This window comes from Equus caballus, chromosome 14 (genome assembly GCF_041296265.1).
Source record: "Equus caballus isolate H_3958 breed thoroughbred chromosome 14, TB-T2T, whole genome shotgun sequence".
Taxonomy (NCBI): domain Eukaryota; kingdom Metazoa; phylum Chordata; class Mammalia; order Perissodactyla; family Equidae; genus Equus; species Equus caballus.
This window is the reverse complement of record NC_091697.1, coordinates 85779223-85790897: the sequence shown is the minus strand read 5'-3', so window position 1 is coordinate 85790897 and position 11675 is coordinate 85779223. Positions and strand designations below refer to the sequence as shown.

Here is an 11675-nt window from a genome sequence, read left to right as displayed (position 1 = left end):
CACCTTCCTAAAAATACGCAGTGTTTTGATGGTAAAGATTTGTCTGAGCAACAATTAATTTAAAAATATTTTCCTTGTGGGGTGGAGGCGGGGGATTTCTTCCAAGCACACTTGGAAGTGGGTCCTTGTGGGAGTAATTCTGTATTTTCAGGGAAACTATAAGAGGGAGAAATTAACGGGGATAAAATGGTCTCCTCCATGGAACTGATTAAATAAAACTTACTTAGGATAAAAAACTGATTAAAACACTTTTCTTTAGAACCATGTATGGACTTCCTGGGCCTCCCCACCTTTAGCCAAACCAACGAGAGGACACCACCGGCGTCTAGAGCAGCCGGACCGGGAGCCTAACCGAGTGGCGCAGCGAACGTGAGAGGAGAACCGTCCGTGGCTGCGCTCTCCCGTTGGAGACACGGGAAAAATGCTTTCTGAGAGCAGTTCAGTTTTGAAGAGTGTGATGCTTGGAAGTATTTTCTGTGCCTTCATCACTATACTAGGACACGTTAGAATTGGTTATAGAAGTAGAATGTACCACCATGAGCATTATCACGTACAAGCTCCTAATAAAGAAGATATCTTGAAAATTTCAGAGGATGAACGCATGGAGCTCAGTAAGAGCTTTCGGGTATACTGTATCTCCTTGTAAAACACAAAGATGTGAGTCTTTGGACTGCAGTGAAGGAAACTTGGACCAAACACTGCGACAAAGCAGAGTTCTTCAGTTCTGAAAACGTTAAAGTGTTTAAGTCAATTAACATGGAAACAAAAGATATGTGGTTAATGATGAGAAAAGCTTACAAATATGCCTTTGATAAATATAGAAACCCATACAACTGGTTCTTTATTGCACGCCCCACGATGTTTGCTATTATTGAAAACTTAAAGTACTTTTTGTTAAAGAAGGATCCATCACAACCTTTCTATCTAGGCCACACTGTAACATCTGGAGACCTTGAATATGTGAGTGTGGAAGGAGGAATTGTCTTAAGTATGGAATCAATGAAAAGACTTAACCACCTTCTCAGTAGCCCTGAAAAGTGTCCTGACCAGGGAGGGATGATTTGGAAGATATCTGAAGATAAGCAGCTAGCAGTACGCCTGAAATATGCTGGAGTGTTTGCAGAAAATGCAGAAGATTCTAAAGGAAAAGATGTACTTAATACCAAATCTGGTGGGCTTTCTATTAAAGAGGCAATGACTAATCACCCCAACCTAGTAGTAGAAGGATGTTGTTCAGATATGGCTGTTACTTTTAATGGACTGACTCCTAATCAGATGCATGTGATGATGTATGGGGTATAATGTCTTAGGGCATTCGGGCATATTTTCAATGATGCATTGGTTTTCTTACCTCCAAATGTTTCTGATAATGACTAAGAGATGAAACAAGAGCACGTACATGATGATGGAATAGGACATGTATTGTCGTTATTTGTTGTAACGACTGCATATCCAACACAGCAGTATGTTTTTTCTTTTTTAATTTGGTGACACTGGTTTAACCACACGTTAAAGTTTAGTAGTACATGTTTAAACAGGATGGGTTTTTTTCCTTAAAATGCATGAAAATTTCAAATGTATTGGAAAGAAATGTTTTAAGGATAATAATTTTGCAAATAAAGGATATATTTATAAATATATTTATGTGATAAATTCTAAATTATGAGCATTAAAAATCTGTGTGACACATATTTTTGCTGGTTGGTTAAAAATTTTAACACGTCTTTTTAGCTTTCTAAGATGTGCAAATGAAATCTCTAGTTGTGAATTTGTGATTAAAGTTAAACTTTTAGCTATGTGTTTTCATTGCTTCTAATGTTGGTTTATGTTTTAAGCCTCTTTGAATGCCAATGGATTTGCCTTCTCAAAATATACAACCAAGCAACAAAGGAAATGTTCCCAACCAATGTTAAAGTGAAAGTTGAACTTTATCTTTGAGAGAAAAAATGAAAATTACTTATAAAAGTTAATAATTTTCCTGGGAGTAAGTTAGTGGCGTTCCTTAGCACACACAATTTCAGTGTAACTCTCTGTACTTCTCTACGCAGATACTGAAGTTTGAATGGTGATCATGAAGAATGTAATGTCATGTAACTGTGTTGTTTCCCAGTTAATCAGGCTCTCACCTGTGGCTTGGATAAAAATATATCCGTTGAGATTTATTTACTCCTGCTGGGCAAATGAGTTCCATGGAAGTCTCCTTTGAAGAACTTCTTTTGGCAGTCTGGCAGTTTCACTTACCTGAATTAAGTTTGTCCTGTTTTTTGTTTACTTGCTCAAATTCTGAGATTTTTCCTATGTTCATGGTTGCACCGTATCCAGTTGTTTTTGGTGTGGAGGCCTTAACCTCACCATTCACCTTGGATTACCATACTATTTGCCTGATTTCAGTAGCTACCCAGAAGCTTTATCCAGTGGTGGACAAAATAGCTCCTGTGCTTATGAATGTGTGAAATACTTGGAGCTGACTTGTCCTATAATTGGGTCTGCATGTGCTGTAAGTCAGATCCATGAGCCTCCGTAAGGTGTAAGACCATGACACTTTAGAGATCAATATTTCCTGTAACTGACCTCATGATGTTAATGGTCTCCCACAGCTTTTGCAAACTAGAAAGAGAATTTCCTCAAGAGCGCCTCAGGCTTCATCTTATTCGTCATGTCATTAGAGTAGTATGGAAACCCTTTGTTTTAATTTATCTGATTTTCCTTATTGAGACTTTTGGTTAAAATGAAGGGTTATTTTTGAAAAATAACAAAACCCCTTTATATGTTCTAATATATAGAACGTATATGTTCTTAGATATATGTTCTTAGATGCAATTACTTCAAATCAAATGTCCAGTGTGAGTACAATGATAAACAGTATCTCACTGAGTATGACACCCAATTTGTCAGTGTCACCTTGTCCCCAACACCAATATATTAAAAAATGTCTACGGCATTTATTGCCTTCAATTATATTAGTGCAGCAGGGAATAGTTGTAATAAATAGATCAGGGAATGCATTCCATTGCTTGACTTTGTGGTAGATACTAAAGTAACAATTGCCTCTGAAACCAAATTGATGCTCTTGATTGTGTTTTTATACATGACTATTCCTTTATAAAATATTAGTTGTAAATAATATACTGTCCCTTTGAACTTATTTGTACCTAGTCTTGTAGATAAAATCTGAATCAGTAGCATAGAAAATAGTACCACTGAAGTTGTAGTTGCAGATTTGATCACCATACCTTTAAGAACTGGAAACTAATCCTAACCCCACTCTGTTATTGGGGAGAGAGTTGGGAAGATTGGAGATCTATTGAAAATTTATCATGATTGTGATGAATATATTTTACACATGGCTAGAGGCTACCATATTGGACAACACAGGTCTAATCAATTCCAGAAATGTGAGACCCACTGACTGGGATGTGAATGAGAAAAGTTGTGTTTATCTTTTTGGTTGTCTTGAATGCTATGGAAATTCCAACCTCACTTTTAGCAGGCCTCAGCCCATCTCCTTGCGTGAGTTCAATCACTAAATCTTCTTCTCAAAATTAAAACACTGAATTCAAAGCAAAAAAATAAAAATAAATAAATAAATAAAACCCGGCCTTGTGGTGTATTGGTTAAGTTTGTGTGCCCCACTTCGGTGGCCTGGGGTTCACTGGGTCGGATCCTGGTCAAGGACCTAGCGCAGCTTATCAACCGATGCTGTGGCAGGCGTCCCACATAAAAAATAGAGGAAGATGGGCAAAGATGTTGGTTCAGGGCCAATCTTCCTCAGAAAAAAGAGAAGAATTGGCAGCAGATGTTAGCTCAGGGCTAATTTTCCTCAAAAAAAAAAAAAGTATACAACTGAATGTTTTTCTTAAGAATATACAACCAAAATTCTAGTTCTACATCTTATTAAGAATTTAGAATTGAGGGGCTGGCCTGGTGGCTTAGTAGTTAAATTCTTGTGCTCCTCTTTGGCAGCCTGGGGATCATAGGTCTGGATCCTGGGTGTGGACCTAGCAACACTCGTCAAGCCATACTGGGGCAGCATCCCACACAAAATAGAGGAAGATTAGCACAGATGTTAGCTCAGCGCCAATCTTCCTCACACACAGAAAAAGAATTTAGAATTGAATAGTGTGTAAGATTGAGGACCACTATCTAAAATGTAAATGTGTGAAACTGTTAGATTCTCTGAGTAAGCCAAGTGCAAATTATTCAACTTTGTAATTTTCTAACTATTCTTAGAAATAAATTTTAATTTGCATACATCAAGACATCTTATATAGAACAGTTATATGGACTCTTTTAAGAAAGACATACTCTAAACCAAATCTGAATTATGGTCCCCGGACCAGCAGCAGCAGCATCTCCTGAGAGCGCGCTACAAATGCAGAACCGCAGGCATCACCCTCGAACTACTTAATTAAATTCTGCTTTTTAACTATTGCACATTTAAGTTTGAGAAGCACTGCGCTAACTGTGCTATTATTAATAAAAAAATATCGTGTAGCAGACAGATGAAATTCCTGATGAAATGCAAAGGCCTTTTACCAGTCTTTTGCTGATACACAAAAACTTCAGAGAACTTTAAGGGAAACTCTTCGGTATTTAAAATAATTTCTAAAATCTATGACGACTGAATAATATTTTGAGATGAAACTGTTCCTATTTTTCCCCCTATTTTCTTCCTATATTTTCTCCTTTTTCATCACTCCCCTCCAGTCAGTAGATACCATGCTCATTGCATAAAGGGAGCAACGTGATATGGGACAAAGCAGAAATTGTATCACTGATCATAGTTTTCCAAAGCTTAAGCCCTTAGCTCAGAGACCTCAGAATTATGGTCTGCAGACTAAAAGTACACCTCAGATGTGTTTTATTTGTTAGTAAAGCGTTGTTTATTTCAGTTGTTAATTTGGAAGTATGTGGGCAAAGGGACTTCCCCTATGCCGGCCTCCAGTGCCATGGGAACAGGATTTGAGACTCCTTAAAAGACCAAGGTTAAACTTCCCCACTAAACTATCTGGATAGAAGCCGAAATAAAAATCAAGTTATAAAAAAACAAATCAATAGTTAACACATATAGCATGTAATATATGCTAGGCATTATTCTAAGCAGGCCTCATTGAGGGAGTTAGCCATGCACATGTCTGGGGAAGTGTTTCAGGCAGAAGGACCAGCCACTTCAAAGCCAATATACAGTCTCCAACATGGCAACATGCCTACCCTGTGCTAGCCAAGTAGATCTGTGTAGCTAGAACAGCAAACCAAGAGGAGAGCAAAAGAAGATAAGATCAGAGAGGGTACAAGGATCTTCCTTGTTTTGGGACCTTGAAAGCCATTGTAAGGACGTTGAAGGGCTATGGCTTTCACTGTGAGTGAAACGAGAGCCACTTCAGGGCTCTTTTCTTAGATCTTCACAGGGTTCGCTCCTTACATCATTCAATTGGTAGCCCTGATTTCATCTCTTCAGAAAGACCTCCCCTGAACACTCAGTCTAATTGTCTTCCCATCCTAATTTCTATCCATTTACATTGATTTGAAATTTTTATGTTTATTGCTAACTGAAATTGTTTTATGTATGTATTTACCTTTCATTTGCTTCTTTTGTTTATAGATTTCATTCAGTAGAGTCAAAAAGCTGGCAGGACGTGGCTTTAGTCTTGTTCATTTCTGTATCTCCCAGGCATAGAACAGGGTATGGCATACAGTAGGCACTCAATAAATATCTGCTAAATGGATGGTTGTATTTAAATGGCAAATTACCAGTGTATATGCATGTTTTATCCAGGAATGTTCAACTGCTCAGAACAAAATTTGGAAGAGTAATAAAATTGATCTCATGCAAGTTTGGAGTTTGCATATGGAGGAAGAGGGATGCAGAAGAATGGAGGATGTTTAAAGACAATGATTTTAGTGGTTAACCTTGTTTATTAGTCAGGATTCTCTAGAGAAACAGAGCAATAGTATATATATATATATATATGTATATATATACACACGCACATGCACACACACATATAAAAGTCAATGGATTTGCAGTTTTGAGCAGGTCAAAGCATTGACTGTAGCAGTGCTACTAGAAGAGGAAATCAGGGAGTTCAGTAGTGGTGTTCGTAGAGTGGAGAAGTTAAGATATCAGAGGCAGCCCAGTTATAGGTAAATACGGTGCTCAGGCTTGCTTAGGTGGGGATGCAAAATTTTGGAGATGAAGAGTTGAAAGGTCCCAAAGCTCAAGGGGTTGTGTGAGTCATTCTCCTGATGCTGAGGTTCCCAAGGAACAGTGATGGGGAGGAGGACAGAAAGTCAGCGCCTAAACTCTGTATGAATGGGGGTGGTGATCATACCCGAGACTATTGGTGCACTGCCTCAAATTATACCTTCAGTCTTATTCTCTTACTAACTATAATGATTCTCTAAGGGGTCTCCCTGCCTTTAGTCTTTTCTCCTTCCAATCTGTCCAACCTGCCCCCGAAGCGTTTTACCATTCTAAATGCAGCCATGCTACACCATCAATCCCCTGTTGAATTCCTTTAAGAAGTCATCACATCTCTAAAACAGTTTTCATTCTTTTGTCTTGTAAAGCTCTTCTTGATGTGGCCTTTACGTACTTCTTCAGCACTATCTCCTACAGTTTCACCCAGGTCATCTTAGGTGCAGATAATAATGACCTGCTGTTACATGCTATGGAACGTGACTTTGCACACGGTATTTTCTATGCTGTGAATGCATTTTTTTTCTTACTTTTCTGCCTAATAAACTCTAATTAGCCATAAGAAGTTAGTGGTTTCGTCTTCTGTGAAGACTTCTTTTTTTTGTCTGCAGAGTTCATTTCTGTATTCTCTGCTCCATTTTTGCACCTCATTTATTTTTCATTTATTTTGTTTACCATGCATATTGCCATACTTTGTCTTCCTTCCCTATGAGATAGTAATCTCAAGGGAATTTTAGTCTGGCATTGATGCATTATGTGCTGTCAACAAATATTTCTTTGCTCACTGAATGAGTGAATAAATGGATGACTAACAAACTTGTTAGGTCAGTTAACGATGATCCTTAAAGATAAAGTTTTTATTTCTGTATAGCCCAGAGAGAGTAGCTATCCAATTGTAAGTTTGCTATTGATAGGAGCTTTGTTGTTTCTTGCTGTCTAGAACAATAGAATTTTTGACATTTCGTTGGAATATACTGTATGTATGTAAATATAGGCCATTGCCATACATATCTTTTATCTTCCTGTCTTTGCTCATTTCTTTCAACCAGAGTTATCTCCAAAACTCTGACATTAAAATAATATTTTGTTGGAAAATATCAGTTTCACGGAATGAAAGTAAAAAGTTGGCTCAAGGACAAGGTATAATATTAATCACAAACTATTTGGAACTGTTGTAGTTCACAAAAATGTTGCTTAAAATACTGGGCATACTAGAAAAAGGCATTATGATGAAGGTACACCTTTAAAAATATTTAAAATAATTAGCATGTGCAAGTTATAAGGTAGAAGTTAATTATTATGATTATTAATGAAAAGATTGTTGTATGAGGGAGCTGCTCTGAAAGCGTTCAGTTTATATTTCATTAGTTTTTTTTTTTTGATGTTGGATAGAATTGACAGATGGAAAATCTACTTCCAGAATGTCTGCTGAATTATGACTATGGGTTTCTTAAATATGTTGTAAAAAGACTGACTGCTCCCAGATGTACATAAAAGCAAAGAAAACTTTCATATAACAAGAAAAATCCATATGTTTTAAACTACTATGTCAAAATACTCAGGCAGGAAAGGCATGTTTTGAGTATGATAGCTGGTGCTATTGTCAATAAAATCACCTGGCTCAGCATACTTAGGCCATATGTCTGGTGGAGAAAATCCCATAGTTCTGTAAATATGTGCAAAAGTAATGGCATCTAGAACAACTAAAGTGGAATTTCTCAGGAGATCTGTCTTTTGCTCAAATGAGAACCACGTTCTCTCTCTCTCATACGTCTCCTTGATTTACTCAGCTGGCTTTAAAGCTTTCTGCCAACCATCAGGGCCTGAGCCATCTAAGAAAAAACACATAATTTTTTTAGGTGTATCTAACTGAAAATAAAACAGATTTACTCCCTTTTTCTAGCTACAACTATTAGATTTTAGTTTTCTTCTTAAGAGAAAAAAGGTTGCTCAGCTTTCTTGGGAACAATTGTTTTTGAATTGGGATGCTGAAATCTGAGACTTGGTGCAAAAAGTAATATACTGCTTTCTTCAAGCTTAACTCTGATTCAATAACCAGAGAAGCACAAGTATTTATAATTTGCTAAAAATAGTTTTATTTAGATAATTTCTAGACTATGAGAATAATTAGCAACAATGAAAAAAAAGATTCACTCACAAATATAACCCATTTATTATTCATCAAGATGGAGCATTTGGGTGCTCAATTCACTTTATGAGTGAATACAAATTAAAAGGAAAGTAAAAGTACAATATAAGAAGAATAGATGAATAGAACTTTAAGACAGTAGTTTTCCCCCAAATTTATGTCCCTGATAGATGAGAAAACTGTTAACCTTTTGTTTTTTACAGTCCAAGTATACAATTTTACATTAAAAGTTATCTTTTCATAACATACCTTATTTTACTGTTATAAAAATGATTAATAATTAATAAAAATAATTAAAATCATAATAAAAACTAATACTTGAAAACAATGGTGATTAGGATGACCAGTGAAATTCCCAGGGCCTGGTCTGGAAGGGGCCTGGGCCCACTATGTTGTGTTCCAATACAAACATACCTTTGCTGAGGGGCCTGGCCCAAATCCTCTAGAGTGCCAGAGTAAGATACTTTATGCCTTTTTATATGCCCTTCAGGCTCTTGGTGTGTGATAGGTGCTAGTTTGACTGTCACTCTTAGATAGTAGATTGTTTACAATAAAATGGATGCACTTCATCTTATTAAATGAATACATATTGTGGAATTCATTATGCTATTTGCAAGCAATACTGTAAGTGTCCCTAAAATGCTAGAATTAACATTTTTAAATGGCAGACTGCTAGAGGTGGTAGGGTAATATTTGCATTTACTTTGAGTTACTTGGAAACTGACTTTAGAGAAGGGAATTTGCTTTTACAGAATGGAATGATAGCTATCAAACTGAGCGTGTGTGCGGTAAATGTTGGCCCATTTTTGTCTCTTTAAAATACTTGCATTAGGGGCCAGTCCAGTGGTGCAGTGGTTAAGTTCGCACGTTCCGCTTCTTGGTGGCCCAGGGTTTGCTGGTTTGGATCCCGGGTCGGGACATGGCACTGCTTGGCAAAAGCCATGCTGTGGTGGGCATCCCACATATAAAGTGGAGGAAGATGGGCATGGATGTTAACTCAGGGTCAGTCTTCCTCAGCAAAAAGGGGAGGATTGGTAATAGTTAGCTCAGGGCTAATATTCCTCAAATAAATAAATAAATAAATAAATAAAAATAAATAAAATGAAAAAAATACTTGCATTAAAAAACTCGCTCTTAAAAGACTAGCATTATAGAGCAGTATATAGACATCGTTAGTGCCTGCCACACCAGCATCTCCTCCAGCTGGAGAGCCTCTTCCTTTCCTACTCCAGTGTGATTTTCAGTCTGTTAACTGCAGTTCTCTCATGCTCCAAGGATGAGAGGATGGCTTATAGCCCCAGCTGAGCCACCTGAAGGGACGGTCTGAATTTCTGCCACTGTATTTACTCTGGTTCCTATTTCCTGCACTGCGACGTTTCAGCTCTTCTGTGATTCCATGAGTTAGTCTGTTCTTAAACAGATAATTCCTTCAGTCCCTCTAGTTTTGAAATGTTTTTACTCCTGGAAAATTCATGGGGGCCTGGATACCCGATGGAGGCTGCTATCCCTGGAGAGGGAGCCCAGGGCTCGGGAAAGGGTGAGTGGTTGCCTGTACACAGAGGCTCACATATAACTTTGCTGAAGGCTCTTCCAAGCCCCTTTGGGACTTGCAGTCTGGGTTACTGGTTCCCAATTTGCAGAGCCATTGTGGCGTCTTGTCTCACATGCTTCCATGATGGTACACAAGGATATATTTTTTCTTTACAAAGAATTAGACCTCTATGTTAAAGCAGATGGGCTGTCATGGGAGGGGACATTTTTACCCAAATATCTACAATTAGCTATCATGAGTTTTACATAAATATTGAATAAAGAAACCTACTCCAAGATATAAACTTTACAGTTTGCCAGATAGCATCCAAAATCTTTGCTGGATTTGTTTCTACTATTTGGCAAGTGGGGATTTAGAAATCAAACATCTTGCAGAAGAAAAACAGGGTTAATGTCTCCCAACTCTATCACAGTTCAGCTCTATCATGGACACTGTTTCTTCAGGTATAAAAATCAGTTAAGTGTAAACTTTCTGTAGCTTTTATCATCATCTATTGACTGCAAAGGCAAGAATTATTTATGCTTCAGGCTGTATGAACCCAATATTGATTCCTATCTCTTAAGGCTTCCTCAGAGCTTTTGTCAAAACACTTGCATAAGAAGCAGAGTGGTCAGAAATTACTTTCTCAGAGCAAATCTTTATTTTGAGTACAAATTAAAAAAGAAAAAACCAACAACACCGTGACCTAACCACCCTCCTTTTTCACGTTTACTAATGCAATTTACTGTAGTTTTTAGCTGTTTTCCTGTCTTGGTACATAACAAGGTAAACATTTTTCTATATGCTGACCCCTGGGCATCAAGAGTAAGTTGGAGGGAGAAGGGAAGTTATGTATAACCTGCTTTTGGGGACTATAATATGAGGATTGACTGGTCGAGACGTGATTCCTATCACTTGGAGTGCTGACACAGGAAACTGCAATAAAACAGCCACAGAGCATGCCAAAGCAAGTAAACTCCTATGGGACCTACAGCTTTCTCTCTCCAACAACATTTGTTGGACCAGGAGTATTACAAACCTGTCTATTATCTTTTGTCAAACCCCCTTCCAAAGAAGTAGGGCTCAGGACCCTGGACCCAGCAAGGCAGACATCCAAGAGCCACCCACACACGTCATGAGAGCTGTGAGACTGACAGATGACATATGAGAAGACAGAGAGCCTAAGGTAATTCAGAAGCAACATCAGAGGCTGAACTCAGATCAAAAGCCTAATGGAAAGTGCAATTGAAGTATCTTTCTGAATGTCACAAACCCTGAAATATATCTCATAATAAGGAAATGGAATCTGAAGACACAACAACTGAGAAAACTGGTCCTGAATGGGATACAGGAGGCAGAGAATGGCCAGATCCCCTGAAGCGTTAGAGCCTAGGTATAGTGATTCTCACAGGGAGCTGTGCATTTGTCTTTGGATGAGGATGGAGCTGATAAGGACTGGTTTCCACAATCTTCTCCTTGTAAGTCTAGGGCTTCATCAGATTAACTATTAGATAATAATAAATGCAGGAATATTCTAGAGCTAGGAGTTAGATTCCCATTACCATGGATTCTTCTCGGCAAACCCTTCCTAGTAGACTAGATACTAATTTGATTCTGACAGTTTTATGAGTTCTGAACCTTTCTCATAACATAATCCAGTTCCAATGCAGAACATTAGAGTAGGTCTCTCAGGTTCAGGGCAGAAGATACGTTCTCAGTGGCCTGAGCATAGTAGAGAGGAATAAAATATGAGTGTCTGGGTGGATTCACATGAATAACGACAATTAGAAACAGAA

The 11675-nt window shown here is 37.9% G+C and overlaps 1 pseudogene; it reads left to right on the top strand.

Annotated features, from left to right (window-relative positions):
* The first annotated feature begins 303 nt into the window (after nt 1-303).
* Nucleotides 304-1524, top strand: LOC111767876 (C1GALT1-specific chaperone 1-like; annotated as a pseudogene).
* The last annotated feature ends 10151 nt before the right edge of the window (nt 1525-11675 follow it).